The sequence below is a fragment of the Hemicordylus capensis genome, chromosome 5 (genome assembly GCF_027244095.1).
Source record: "Hemicordylus capensis ecotype Gifberg chromosome 5, rHemCap1.1.pri, whole genome shotgun sequence".
In the NCBI taxonomy this organism is placed as follows: domain Eukaryota; kingdom Metazoa; phylum Chordata; class Lepidosauria; order Squamata; family Cordylidae; genus Hemicordylus; species Hemicordylus capensis.
The window spans coordinates 77,189,309-77,203,921 of NC_069661.1; the positions used below are offsets into that span (position 1 = coordinate 77,189,309).

The 14,613-nt window shown below is 41.7% G+C and overlaps 1 long non-coding RNA gene across 2 annotated transcripts in view; it reads right to left on the reverse strand.

Annotated features, from left to right (window-relative positions):
- The window catches only part of LOC128328208 (uncharacterized), a 52,792-nt gene extending 42,012 nt beyond the window's left edge, over positions 1-10,780 (reverse strand). Inside the window, exons 1-3 of one of the 2 annotated variants that reach the window (XR_008309077.1) lie at positions 10,593-10,780; positions 3,887-6,014; positions 1,303-3,527 (exon numbers count right to left, since the gene is read on the reverse strand). This is a non-coding gene — a long non-coding RNA (uncharacterized LOC128328208). Of the gene's footprint in view, positions 1-1,302; positions 3,528-3,886; positions 6,015-10,592 lie in introns of those variants that run through there. The other variant, XR_008309078.1, reaches the window with a different exon arrangement.
- Between the last annotated feature and the right edge of the window lie 3,833 nt (positions 10,781-14,613).

Below are 14,613 nucleotides of genomic sequence, written 5' to 3' on the forward strand. Positions count from 1 at the left end.
AGCACACACTGAAGTAAGGGGTTGTTTTAAAAATCTATCTCCTTTCCTCCAAAGCCCCCTGTGCCCGCTACAATATGTCCCTGAGGACTGCACATTCCTCAGGGACACTTTCCTCAGGGACATCACACTGGGCTTCAGAGCGAAAGGGAAATTAATGAATCTTGCTAGCTCCCTCCCCGCCGCCCGCCACCCCCAGCACATGCCATGTGTTCACTTCACCAGCACTACCTTGACTGGGATGTCAGCCACAAACAAAAAGGCCTCATGCTGCAGCTAATGAGGTTTATTTTAAACTGCTGGTAATTGACTGTTTTCTGCTTTATAACAGTGAAAGATAGGCTAATTGCAAAGTACAGCACACATAGGCACATGGTGTAGGATTCCATTCAGCTGAATTCTGAATTGAATTCAATTTAAGCTTCCTCAATTTAACTGAGGAAGCTTTAGGGATGTGCACGGAACCAGCCAGGCTGGTTCAGTTTGAATCCAGATTCGAACCAACCTGGCCTGGACTACTTGCAAGTCTGGCTGAACTGGGTCCAGTCCGGTTCAGCCATCAAACCAGTCTGAGCCAGTTCAAGGGCCGCTCACGGGGGTATACTTGTAAAGTATACACCGCCTAAAGATTTCTATATTAGGCTCTCAATCTCTCTCTCTCTCTCTCTCTCTCTCTCTATATATATATATAAGAATTTCTACCTTTAATTTCCAGGCAGCAGGGACGGTGGCAGCGTCCGTGGCACCAGCTGTGATGGCAGCAGAGACATGGGTGGTGGTGGTGGCAGCAGCGGTAGTGATGGCAGGGCTTCTCCACCCCCACCCCCACTGCCCACTGGCCTCCCAAATTACGGCCCAGCCAGCTCTGGCCTGGTTCAGGCCATGCTGCATGAATAGAGACCATTTTCATGACCTCTTCACATGCACAGAGGCCATTTGCATCAGCACATGGTGAAAATGGCCTCAGCTTATGCACAGAGGCCTGGGCTGTCATTTGGGAGACTGGCAGGGAGTTTGGAGGAGTCCGTGCTGCAGCCAATGTCTCTGCTGCAGCCACTGTGACCACCTCCACCATTCCCACTGTCCCTGTCACTTGGAAATTAAAGGTAGAAATTCCCTTTTCATTCATCCTCCCCCCCCCTTAGGCTAGGGCAGTGATGGCAAACCTTTTAGAGACTGAGTGCCCAAACTGCAACCCAAAACCCACTTATTTATCGCAAAGTGCCAATACTGAGGTTTTAGTTTAGAAAAAACAACTTATACATTAACATCTTTTGTCTTAAAAGAAAAACACAATAACGGAGCTTTCAATGATACAAACAACTTTTTTTTAATAACATTCCTTATTTATATAAAACACAGAAAATTTCAATTTTTGAACAAATTACAACAAAAACAGTAACTGTAGAATATTGTAGAACAGTAATCTTTAAGTACCCGTCTGGGACCGCAAGGCACATTTCCAGAACCATTGAGTTATTCACAGCATATCAAAAAAATAAATAAATATATGATCGCATTATCAGTGGTTACAATATCACTTTTCCAAGCTACCCCAGACTCATCAAACAGCAAAATGACATAGACAACAAACAACTTTTTATTGAAAGGCAAAAGTTTGTAGTCATGTGCACGGACCGGTTCGGAGGCCATTCTAAAGGCCTCCAGACCGGTCCGGACACGGGGTGGTTTTGGTTCAGGTGGGGGGTTCCAATAAAAACGGGGGGCTTTACTCACCCCTTCCATCATAGTAACTGTAATTCTTGTAGTAATCGGGCGGCAGGGTGCCGCCGGCTTCAATCTCCCCTGGCGCAGCTCGGACTCCTCCATTCCTATTCGTAACGGGGCGGCAGGATCGCTCCCAGTCCCTGCCGCCCTCTTCAAGCTAAGCCCCCTCGGCTGGCGGCCGCCCCCTGCAGCACTCCAAATGTCCCCTGCTGCCCCCTTCTTGCCAAATATCCCCCCATCTCAAGGGGTCGGCAGGAGAACTTTCCTGCCGTCCCCGCTCGCTTTGCCGCTGAGTTGCAAATGGCTTCTAGGAAGCCTTTCGCGAACTGTAGGGAGCCTTTCGCGAAGCCTTACGGAACTGTACAAATCTGTTACTAAAATTTACCTTTGCAGCTGCTACAGTGCTAGAACATTCCTTGTGAATTTCCTGATGGCTTGGAGGATTGTCAGCAAATTTTGTAGAATTTTCTAAATGCATTTTTAGATTTGGAAAATATTTTAGCTGCCCACTTTCAAGGTCTCTTTCAAAAACCTGCAGTTTTCTCTCAAATGTTTTAATATCACAAAACATCCTTTCTGCTGTTTTCCCTACACCTTGTAGTTGTTTGTTAAGTACATTGAAGTGTAATGTAAAATCTGTAAAAAAACATGAGGTTGGTAAGCCAAGCCATATCAGTGAGCTGTAGATATTTCTGCCCTTTTTCATTTAAAAACAGCCTAATTTCATCCAAGCAGGCTACAAATCTCTCCAGGACTCATCCTCTGCTCAGCCACCGGACATTATTGTACATAAGTAAACAATTATACTGTGCCTGAACCTCCTCAAGAAGTGCTTGAAACTGTCGATAATTCAGAGCATGAGCCATGATGTAATTCACAATTTTTGTGACATCTTTGAGGACATCGTCAAATTTTTTGCTGCTTTCCCTGGCACAAAGAGCTTCTTGATGTATAATACAATGGAACTGAATGACTTGTTGTTTTGTTTCTTTAACAAATAACTGTATGAAACCAGATGTTGTCCCCACCATAGAAGGTGCCCCATCACTAGTAATTGAAACCACTTTTTCTGGTCTTATGTCTTGTGACAATAAAGCCTCCATCACAGCGTTGTAGATATCTATTCCTTGTGTTCTTACAGGCAGATACCAATTTCACCAGCTCTTCTCTCATGATGTCACCAGCAGCATAACACAAAATTACTGCTAGCCTTGCATGATTATTTATATCTGTGCTTTCATCCAAGCACATGGAGTAACAGGCTGCCTTTTGTAAGTCAGTGGTGAGCTGCTGACTAATATCACTTGCCATGCGCTGGACTCAAACAGTATTTCTGCTAAGTGGCATCTCAGAGATGCGTTGAATAATTTTATCCTTGTTTGGGAAATCATGAAAAAGGGAATTACTCCCATGGCAGTTTTAATAATATGCCCATCAGAGAGGGGCTTACCATGTTTTGCTATGCACAGTGAAATTTGAAAACTGGCAGCTGTCAGGTGATTTGTTTTAGAAAGATAGCTGCAAAAACCTTGATACTGGGAATGATATTTCCTCAATTTCCCTTTAAGAAACTCTTTTCTTTCAGTTTCACTAAGTTTACCAACATTTTTGTGGTTGGTGTCAAAGTGCCGTCTGACACTTGATGTGCGACACACAACACTTTCATTACACAGAATGCATAATGCTTTCCCATTGCGTTCAATCACTCCAAATGACTCTGTCCAGGCCTCTTGAAATGATCTTCCACTATCTGCCTTTGCTTTTTTTGCTGTACTCATTTTTGGGTGCTCAAAACACAAAGTCTACAAAAACACAAAATTTTAAAAAAAAAATGAATCACCCAATACAAATCTATCCCTATACCAAAAATAGCTAACACTATTTGTTAACACTAAGGAAATGGATATTCCCTGAATCAACAATCTACAGCAGTGATTCTCAACTGGGGTTCCCTTTGAATTTACTGACCACCAGCTTTTGGCCTGCTCTGAAAAAGGCATCTGAGTGAATTTCCTACCTAATCTAATTCAAGGCTCATGGCTTCGCTCTGCAATAACCCCTACTAAATGTCAGTGACAGCAGCAGCCCCCACTAAATGCCAGCAGTAACCCCCAGGTCTCAGAAATAACTCCCAAAGTTGGTGTTAAGTAATTTTGCTTACTGTGTGGTAGTGTAGCTGTGGGCAACTGCAAATAACCCAACTCTCCCGGCAGGGACAATCTCTAAACACACGTGGCGATCTAGTCAAGAAAAAACAAAAAAACAGTTGAACAGACATTCTTTAAACATTTTTGTACTTGCTGAGATTTTGAGTTTTTAAGCATTTTTTGAGCATTTATTAACACTCAAAAACTATGATAATAATGGTGTTACACCATATGCGTGTCTTAACGCCCGTGCACATGTGTGGGGAGAATGATTACCATGCACAATCATACCATGGTATACCGTTTTACCGCGCCAACCCTGACCAGCACAAAAAAATTTTAATCACATCCAAAAAGGCATCGTCACTGAATTGCAGGAAAAGCAGATATGAATGTCTTATTTACATCTGCTGTTCCCGAATTTCAGTGAAGATGGCAGAAAGGCATCATCACTGAATTGCAAGGAAAGCAGGTGTAAATAAGTCTGCTTTTCCTGTAAATCAGTAAAGATGCCTTTCTGGATATGATTCATTATATTTTTTAATTATATTTTTATTTTACATTTGGCTTGAGGAGCCACTTACTGCCCGGGCACACGATCCAGCCGAGAACTGGAGGGCGGAGGAGGGCAGACGGAGGAGGAGGAGGAGGGCGGACGGAGGGGGCGGATGCAAAGAGGCAGAGGCAGAGTTAAGACGCCGCTCACGTATACCAAGAGCGGAGCCGCGCGAGGCTTAAATTCACCTCGCATCATTACAGGTCCGGACCTGGGCATGCGTGCCACCAGAGAGGGCGCCGAGTGCCACCTCTGGCACGCGTGCCATAGGTTCGCCACCACTGGGCTAGGGAATCCCCCTTTATTTGTAAAGGGGAATCCTCACCAGATTCCCCTATATAAGTATACCCCAGAAACCAGTTCTTAGAACTGGGCCCGGTCTGGTTCAAACTCGAAATGCCTGAGCTGGGCTGGTTCGGTGTTTGAGCCTTGAATCGAGCCAGCTCATACATCCCTAAAGGAGATTTACACAGTGAACCCTGGTATGGGAACAGAGGAACATACTGCATGTCCCTCTTTTCACTTGTGAAATGTTGTGCTCTTACACCATACCAGAGTGTAAAATTCCTAGGACTGGAATTAGCACCACAATGACTTGAAAGGTGATATTTTTGTCCTCCTGCTTGGCAAGTGAAGCACAAAATAAAGATATTTTGTTGTCTTCCAGACATCTGTAGTGACCTTCAACAAAATATTTAGGAAAATATGCAGAGCTTGATATCCTCCAGGCTGCATAATGGAGTGAAAAGCAAGGATGCCGCTACAGGAGGTCATCAATATTCAATAAAGCAACACCGTAAGAAAAGCTCTAGCAGGACAGTGTTCAGAATTCTGCTGCATGAAAGAGAAGATACAGTTATTTTCTTGAAGGACAGCAATTCATTCCATATTCTTGTTTGACTTGCATCATTCCATAGTCTTGTTTGGTTGCATAATTTTAAAAAACATATACCATATATTTTTATATTTCAGATATTTATAAGAGTCCTTTTTTTTTTAATTTTGCGGTTTTACAACTGTATACCTCTAGACAAATTAGGACAATAGATTCCATCCAAAGCACACCTGGATAATCTCTGATAGGCAAGGAAGCATTCCTGACACAAAGGAAAGACACTCTGCAAGTGTTCAGGAGTACTTTGCCTTTGAACATTTGAGGTGCAAGACCTCTTTCCTATTAACGGAATTTTAATTTTGTGCATGCTCCCTTGGATTTGTAAGGAACGGGTTAGGTAAGCATCTATTGCTTATGCTTTAGGTAAAGAATGCCCTGCTTCTTAACAATGCATTGGACTAGATGTTAGATCCAAGTCCTGCTGAGTGCAGGGAGGGGAAAGAGTGGGGAGGCACAATGCACTCATTGCTCAGTGAAGAAGCACAACCTGGGAAATTTATTAAAGGTCAGGGTATATCACCTGACTCACTATGGGTCCTAGGTGCCAGAATCTTTGTAAAGGAAAGGTGACAGTGCTCAATATAATCACATAATAAAGCCACTCACTTTGATTGTGTAGTGCTACTATACCACTTCAGAATGATGCTGTGTGTATGTCGTGCTGCTTTGAATGCTCCCCTTTTCCACCTTCCTGTATGTGGAAGAACATCAAAGAAAATGAACCATACCTACAATCATTCTAGTTGATGTCAAATATCATATAAGATTCAGGGTTTTCTTTATACAACAGTGTTAAGCTTTTAAATCAAAATTTAAAAGCAACAACCTTTGTTTTTAAACAAAAACAAGCTTTGCTGTTTTTAACAATACTGTATTTATTCTCTGCCTGCACACTCCACAAGCATGCAAAAAATAACATGTCCAGACTGGGAAGTTCAAAGATCTATCTGCAGTTATCTGTCACCTGAGTGCCTAGAGTGAGCACATATTCCTTGATATAACTTGATAAGTTATATCAAGGAATGTTGTTCATAGGAGTAGGCCTATTCAAGATCAGCCCATGTTAGTGCATGAATATCAGTGTAGCTATTCTATAATCCACATCGAGAGGATATTTTTCTGCTCCTTTTATTTTAATGCTACTACATAATGAGACACAATCAAGACCATAAAACTACATGGCTGGGATCCAAATACACTTATAAAGTACAATGTTTTGAAGGCTCAATGCGCTTCACAGAATGTACAATTCTCATGTCTGTTGCATTCATACCCTTAGGCACTCTCTTTTTCTGGCGATTGCATCTTGTTAGCAAAAAGCCGACCCCCAACAGCAAGAAAAAGCTCAGGCACCGCTGCCTAACTGCCCATGAATTGCAGTTTCCTTAGAATTCTGCCTAACAAGATACATGATTACTAATTTGATTTGTAGAAGACTAAAACTCTGGCAAATTAAAAGCAGCAAACACTCCCAGCTGATTTACGGCAAAGCAGAACAAATTAATTGTTTGTTTTAATGTATGATGTTCAGCTCATCTAACGCAGAATATTGCTAAGAGCATCTTTTTCATTAGTGTTTCAAAGCATGTCTTGTTATAAATGCTGGAGGCATAGTGGTGAGCATGCATAAATTTTATTGCTCAAGACCAAGGTTCAATCATAATGGTTAAAAGAGCTTGCTGATGTGACGCAGTGGCTTTGAAGTCCATGGAAAGTGGTCCATTCAAACAATGGATTAACTTACTCCACTTCAGCTTCTAATGTACATTTACATGGAGATTTTCTTCTATTTAAATTGTGCATTTGGAATGCAAAATGTTCCTAATCCTAGAGAATTTGCATATCGCCTCACTATAAATGTGTCTTGAAAGCATTCCAAATTATTTATAGTATTCTCCAAATGTGTGGCATTAAGACAACAAAAATAAGAATCTGTACTATCCCTCTGGTCAGAAATTCAGAAATTCATGACTACAGGACCTTTTGTAGATGGTCAGCAAATAGCGGGGGGCGGGGGGATATTATGTGTGTGAGAAGTCTGGATCATGCCTTCTATTCCTGATCCTGGTCTTCACCTGCTCATCTATGAATAGAAGCCATATAAGTGGCATATGTGATGTACTATTATTATTTTAATGCAAAATCTTCTGAATTATTAGTAGTTATTTTTCCATTGAGGGGTGTTTTTTTTGTTCTTTACAATTCTGAAAATTGTAAAATAAAATGTTTAGGGGAGAAAGGTTGTATGTGTGTAGGTTCTCAACACATTATAAGAAACTCTGGAAAACATAGGGGTTCCCAATCACACAAACAGTTGTACACATGTTTAGACTTTCAGACAAATGCATGAAGGCAGGCAGCAGAGATAGACATGAACTCTAATGTGCGCATATGTGTATGCGTGCATGTGTGTGTGTGTGTGCGCGCACACACACACACTCCAAGCATTTTAGTGTCTGCAAGAAAGAGATTTCAAACAGAGGTATAGGAAACAGCGCCCCTGAGGTCAGTGTGGTTAGAAAGAACATGAGATAAAATGTCTCCAAAACATGGTCACATGAACAGCAAATAAGTAAATAAATTGTTAGTAGAGTGGACTAGATTCCACATGAGATAGCTGCATCAAAGGCTGTGCAAAGACTCAACTCCCATTGAATTTAGCCATTCATGGTTGTCTACCAGCTGGCATATTTAGGAACTGACCTATTTGGAGTTTACTTGGTTTATAAAACATTGTAGAACTTGTTGTTCTGTGCCCCAATGAATCTTTGGAATATATCATTTAGCCTTGTGTTGTGAATATTTAATTTGATCTTTCCATTAGGTAAATGTGCAAGAGAAGATTGCTCTCCAACTTCCATTTTTGTGCCATTTTCTCCATTTAAACTATGCACTTGAAGACTGAAGCAAGTATACAATGAATACAAATACAATGAATATTTATATACTACTTTTCAACAAAAGTTCCCAGAATGGTTTACATACAGTACATACATGCATACATAAGCAAGCAAGCAATGAGTTCCTTAGCAGCCTTTACTGTTCCCAATATTTTTGCAGTTATGAGTGTATTACTTGCAAATATCTTCATGTGCACTAAAAACATTGATACAGTACATGATTATTTTAACATATTACATGCAGAACTACCAGCCCAGGCTAAACTGCAAACCTCTAAAGCTGACCATCTCTGAACCAAGATATCAGTAAGCACCTACATAAGAACATAAGAACAGTCCTGCTGGATCAGGCCCAAGGCCCATCTAGTCCAGCATCCTGTTTCACACAGTGGCCCATCAGATGCCATTGGGAGCCTACAGGCAGGAGCTGAGGGCATGCCCTCTTTCCTGCTGTGACTCCACTGCAACTGGTACTCAGAGACATCCGGCCTTTGAGGCTGGAAGTGGCCTATAGCCCTCCGACTAGTAGCCACTGATAGACCTCTCCTCCATGAAGTTATCCAAACCCCTCTTAAAGCCATCCAGGGTGTTGGCTGTCACCACATCTTGTGGCAGAGAATTCCACAAGCACCTATAAAAGTGCTTCAATAATTTTCCAAAGTCCATCTTAGTATGTTGTTTTGTGTATCTGTGATTCTGACACTGAGGATTTACCTCACTATCTGTTGTAATATTCACTCTTTTCAACCTTCAGAATGGGATGGCCATCATTTCCAATCTTGGACCAAATTAGTTCTATGACTAGTACCATAGCCAAAGTCATGTACCTTTTTAATGACAATAATTCAGGAATCACGAGATGTGTCGCTTCATTTATCCTGGCTACAGGATAAACAAAAACCAATTTGATTTACATCACAGTTATGACTCAGTGAATCTGCTGTATCATTACTGGGCATTTTACTATATTTCTTTATTTTACTACATTTGCTTAAATCAATCATCCAATGTGCAAATATGTTTATGTGTGCATTGTGCATGCTTGCAGGCCATAGTTGAATATGAGGATTCAGTATAATCTACATTCAGCCATCTCTCTCTCTCTCTCTCCTCCACCCCCACTGCTCCCCCCCCCCTTCTGGTTCTATTGTGGGCATTATTGCATTATTGCAGTGGGGAGAGGGACTTTCCAGCTGCAGCTCAGGTAAGTTAGCATGTAATGTCTATTTATTTAATGTTACATTTCTATACCACCCTTCATTAAAACAATCTCAAGGTGCTTTACAAAATATTTAAAATAATATAAGACTATTAAAATTACACAATAAAAATATTACAGTGGAAGAAAAAAATACAAATCTAACTAAAAGTTTTTTAAAAAAATATGCACAATATAACTATAAAATGCAAAGCAGCAGCACCAAAAACATAAATATAAAAGCCTGGGTTAAAAGCCAAGATTTCACTTGATTTCTAAAAACTGTGATGGAGACTGAGGAACGGATGCAGGGGCGTAGCAAAGTTGGAGTGGGCCCAGAGACGAGATTTAAAAATGGGCCCCCAGCCCCTCAAAGTCCAGGGCCTCCACACACCCCAGGCCCCCAAGGATTTAAGTCTGATATTTCAAAATAAGTATGCTGCCTGCAAATACATTTCACTGAATACACACACGCACACTTCACAGTACATAGTGATAGACATTGAGTACCATATATTTGTGCTACTTTTAATGCCTAGAACACACTAGAAACACTAATTATTAAAATGGCCCCCTCGCTGCAGATTAGCAAAGGAGACTTTCAACCATGCAGGGTGAGCCTGTGTTTGTTTTCTCAGAATTCTGAACAAATTCAGTCAAGTTTGATTCCAGGAGGTTTTTCACACGAGGCTTTTAAAGCCCTTTAACACACATCTCCTCTGGAAAGGAGGTGCTGCATTCACATGTTGGCCAGATTTACCCTGAAGTCCCTGTAAGTTATTGGAGAGCAGTTCACACACAAGAAAAATAAAATAAAATAAAAGCACCACACATGCTTCACAGTTCTCACTCAGACCTTCTGGGTTGCAAAACAACTTGAACATAATTTATAAATGAATTTGCATTTATAAATGAATGCATGAATGAATGAATAAAATAAATATAATATTGTTTGTTCCAGAACTTTTTATAATTTTCTGCCATGAAACAAGCCACTTATAGGACTTTTTAGATAGTTTTTTTTAAGCCAGCAAATTTCCCAAGCTGTTTTAAATTAAATATTCAGAGACTTCTCAGTCTCCCTCCCCCTCCCCCACATATCAAAGCCCTATAGCAAGCAGTTCCCTATATATCAGGGAGGGGGGGCCACACAAAGGGGTTCACATTCTACCTTGCAAATGCTGGGCTGATGGCAGAGGGTCTGCTGCAGACAACTGTAGGGGCCACTCTGCCTGCCTGCCTGCCTCCTTCCTTGCTTGCTTGGGGCCTGCAGGCTTACTCCAAGTTCAGGCTTCACTAAGGCCTACATGGAGGCCTCCCTGGAAGCCCCGCCCACTGGCCGATCAGCTGAGAGGCGGGGAGAAAAGGAGCTCCTAGCAGCTTGTCCCCTGCTTTAGATTGCAGGCCAGGAGGACAAGCAGGAGAGAGGGCGAACAGGGCAAGTGGCTGAGGGGCCTTGGGGCTGGGCAGGGGGCAATGGGGAGTCATGTGAGGTGTCTCTGAGGGGCCCCTCCAGGCAGTGGGACCCCCAGATAACTATCTCCCTTTGCCTAATGGTAGTTCCGCCCATGAACGGATGCCCACTGGGAGAGTATTCCAAAGTCTGGGGGCAACAACTGAGAAAGCCCAGTCCCATGTGCACGACAGCAAATTCTCTCTCATTGTCGGCACACAATCTGTTGAACAATCTGCCTCATTCCTCAGGTGATGGAGCTCTAGATCCACATTTTCTCTCTCTCTCTCTCTCTCTCTCTCTCTCTCTGTGTAAATTATGGAACTTGGTTCCTATTTATCTTTATTTTAAAATTAGAACTTAAACAATGCAGGAGTAATGGAAGAACAGGATGTTCCTTTCTAGATGGAAGAAGAAGCCATGGAGCCAATTTGTGTGAGGATAGGAAGCAGGGAACAAGAACCACAATTCCATCACATTTTAAAAAAATTGTGAGTCCTTTGGGGACAGGGATCCATTTTATTTATTTAATATTATATAAATTAAATTAATATATAATAATTAATTATATATTATTTATAGAAACTGCTTTAGGAACTTTTGTTGAAAAGCAGTATATAAATATTTGTTGTATTCGTATTCATATCACACTGCCACTCAGTCCACAACAGCGCATGCTTGCATAGTTCCCTTCTGTTACTGATCCACTGAGGTGAGCTATGTGAACATGGCAGAGAATATGGCAAAATTTCCTACACTGGCCGTTCTCCTTCCATCCAAGCTGAACCTCCATTCTCTCTATTTTCTCCCTTTATTGGGAGAAATTGTGTGATATCTGAATCATCCCCTAGTTCTTATTTTTCACAGACAGATGTAAAGGAAAGCCTGAAGCCAAAGTTAGCAACCCTAACAACAATGTAGGTCTTAAATCAATCACCCAGTGTGCAAATATGTGGTTACAAGCCTCCCACAGTGACAGTAATTGAGCTCTGTCAGAATATTTGCATCTCAGGAACTAGTTCCAGCCTTTTCCCAATGTTTAACAGTGTTCTTAATAGTGGCCGCAAATAGGCCCATAGGCAGATGTTTTACCAACAGCTATTGGACAGCAAGTGAATAACCATTATGTTAGTGTCCGGCACTAACCCCAGCATTCGGCTGAACAGCCTCTTTTCCCATCCCAACATGGGGCATTCCATTTCTGATCCTGACCCTAATGGCCTGGGACTTGGGCAAGCACCCACTTCCAACAGTGGGGCGCACCAGGAGAGTGGTGAGCTGGTGACTGGGAGGAACTGGCTCAACATGTGGCTTCTTGGTTGTGTCCAGCAGAATGGACGCCCCATCCCAGAAGTGAGGCACCAGCCACCCAAACAACCAGAAGGGGTGGGGTTGCAGTACAGCAGGGAGGGAGGAGAACTGAGGAGGATGACTGCATGGGCCATCAGGAATAACTAACTCCCCTGCTAAGTGGGCAAAGAGGCACCTTTTACCGCGGTGATTCTCTTTATTTAGCAGGGGGAGAGTAACTGGCCCTATCCACCCCCAGCACAGGACCTGCAGTGACCGTTGCTGGTGTCTGTCTTAAGTTTCTTTTTAGATTGTGAGCCCTTTGGGGACAGGGAGCCATCTTATTTATTTATTATTTCTCTGTGTAAACTGCCCTGAGCCATTTTTGGAAGGGCGGTATAGAAATTGAATTAATAATAATAATAATAATAATAATAATAATAATAATAATAATAACAACAACAACAACAACAAAGAAAGGTATGGCTGGGGCAGGACAGGAAGCAGGGTGGAGCCCTGGGGAATGCCACCAGTGTGCTCAGCTAACCCCTGCGAACTTGGCAAAGAGGCACTGTTGCAAGTATCTATCTTATGTTTCTTTTTAGATTGTGAGCCCTTTGGGGACAGGGTTCCATCTTATTTGTTATTTCTCTGTGTAAACCACTCTTGGCCATTTTTGAAAGGGCGGTATAGAAATAGAATTGAATCATCATCATCATCTTCTTCATCATCATCTATAACAACAGCAACAATATTGACAATAAAATTCAGCCATCCCAGGTCCTTGGGAAGGACTCGATGTCTCGATAAAACAAACCAGTCAATAACAGCTGTCTAAGTGTGTAAATAAATAATAATATTTAGAGAGACACTTGTCAATGATGAATCAGTTTGGCAGAGACCCATCTTATCTAGGTCTGGGTCTCCCAGTGAGGAGGAGGAAAAGGGTGACTTAACCCCCTTCCCGCCCTTCCGAGGCAATTACAAACCATGGGGCTTGCCTAAGAGCCAGGAGGACTGACAGTTGCATTTTATTCTGTACAGCTGTAGGAGAGTAATTTGCTATCCACAGTCAGGTTCCCTTAAGTACACTTTATCTTAAGTACATAGTTTCCATTAATACAGTGGGTTTTTTTCTAAGGCTCTTCCTTGTTTTTGTTCATGTTAAGCTTTTGTGTGTGTATCTATATCTATATAAGGTATATCTTTATCTATATCTATCTATCTTGCTCTTTGGTCACCAGGAGTCAACATTGACTTCACGGCACACTCTACATCTATCTATCTATCTATCTATCTATCTATCTATCTATCTATCTATCTATCACTACTCTAGGAAACAGTGATAACCAGACTAGTATTGGCCACACTACTAGCCTTGGCTAGCAGCTAGAATAATCAAGTGTGTAAAGAAAAGCCACGCTGTTAACCAAACATTAAAGAATTATGTTGCTATCAATCCTAGTTGTGTTTAAGAGAAAATTGCTAAATAATTCACAATGTTATTGCAGTGGTTTTCTTGCTGACACATTTGGATGCATTTTAAATCCTCACTATCAATAATATAAGCCACACTACACAACAAGGAAAAAATAAAGTCTACCGTGTAGGCAAAAGGGGACTTGAGAAAATAAATATAGCGGGGGGAAGTGGCCTACCGATTAGAGTGCAAAACTGGGATTTAGATTTCAAGTTTTGCAAATGCCCTGCTGCAAGGCCTCAGGCAAGGAACTTAACTCTTGGGAAACTGGCCAAGAGCATCATGTTATGTAGTAAAGACAAATATAAAGTGATTGCTCATGTATGTCATGGATACACGGATTTGCTTCAACAATCTTGTTTGCTTTGGTTTTTATTTCTGTAGCAGTAGAATAGTAGCCACACCAGTTTCTCGAAAACTCTCTCTCAACTTCTTTTTATTCTTCCCAATAATCCTGTTTTTGTTCCTGGGATTTGTCAGCACTTCAAGTGGATTCTAATTCAGGTCAAGAAGAAGATCTTTAAAACATCTTTAGAAGTATATTTAAAAAAAAATCTCCACAACAAATAAACTTTAAGCTATTACTTGACTCCTACAAACCTTTTTGGGGAAGTTGTAACTCTCACCCTTGCTGCTATTTTGTGAAAGAAAAGTCATAAGAACATAGGAATAGCCCTACTGAATCAGGCCCAAAGTCAACCTAGTCCGGCATCCTGTTTCACACAATGGCCCACCAGATGCCTCCAGGAAGCCCATGGGCAAAAGGTGAGGGCATGCCCTCTCTCCTGCTCTTGATCAGTCTCCTGCAACTTGCCTCTTAGGTTGGAAGTGCCCTCAAGCTAGTAGCCATTGGTAAACTTGTTCTCCATGAATTTATCAACACCCCTCTTAAAGCCATCCAGGCTGGTGGCTGACTGTCACCACATCTTCTCGCAGAGAATTCCATAGGTTAATTATGTATTGTGTGAA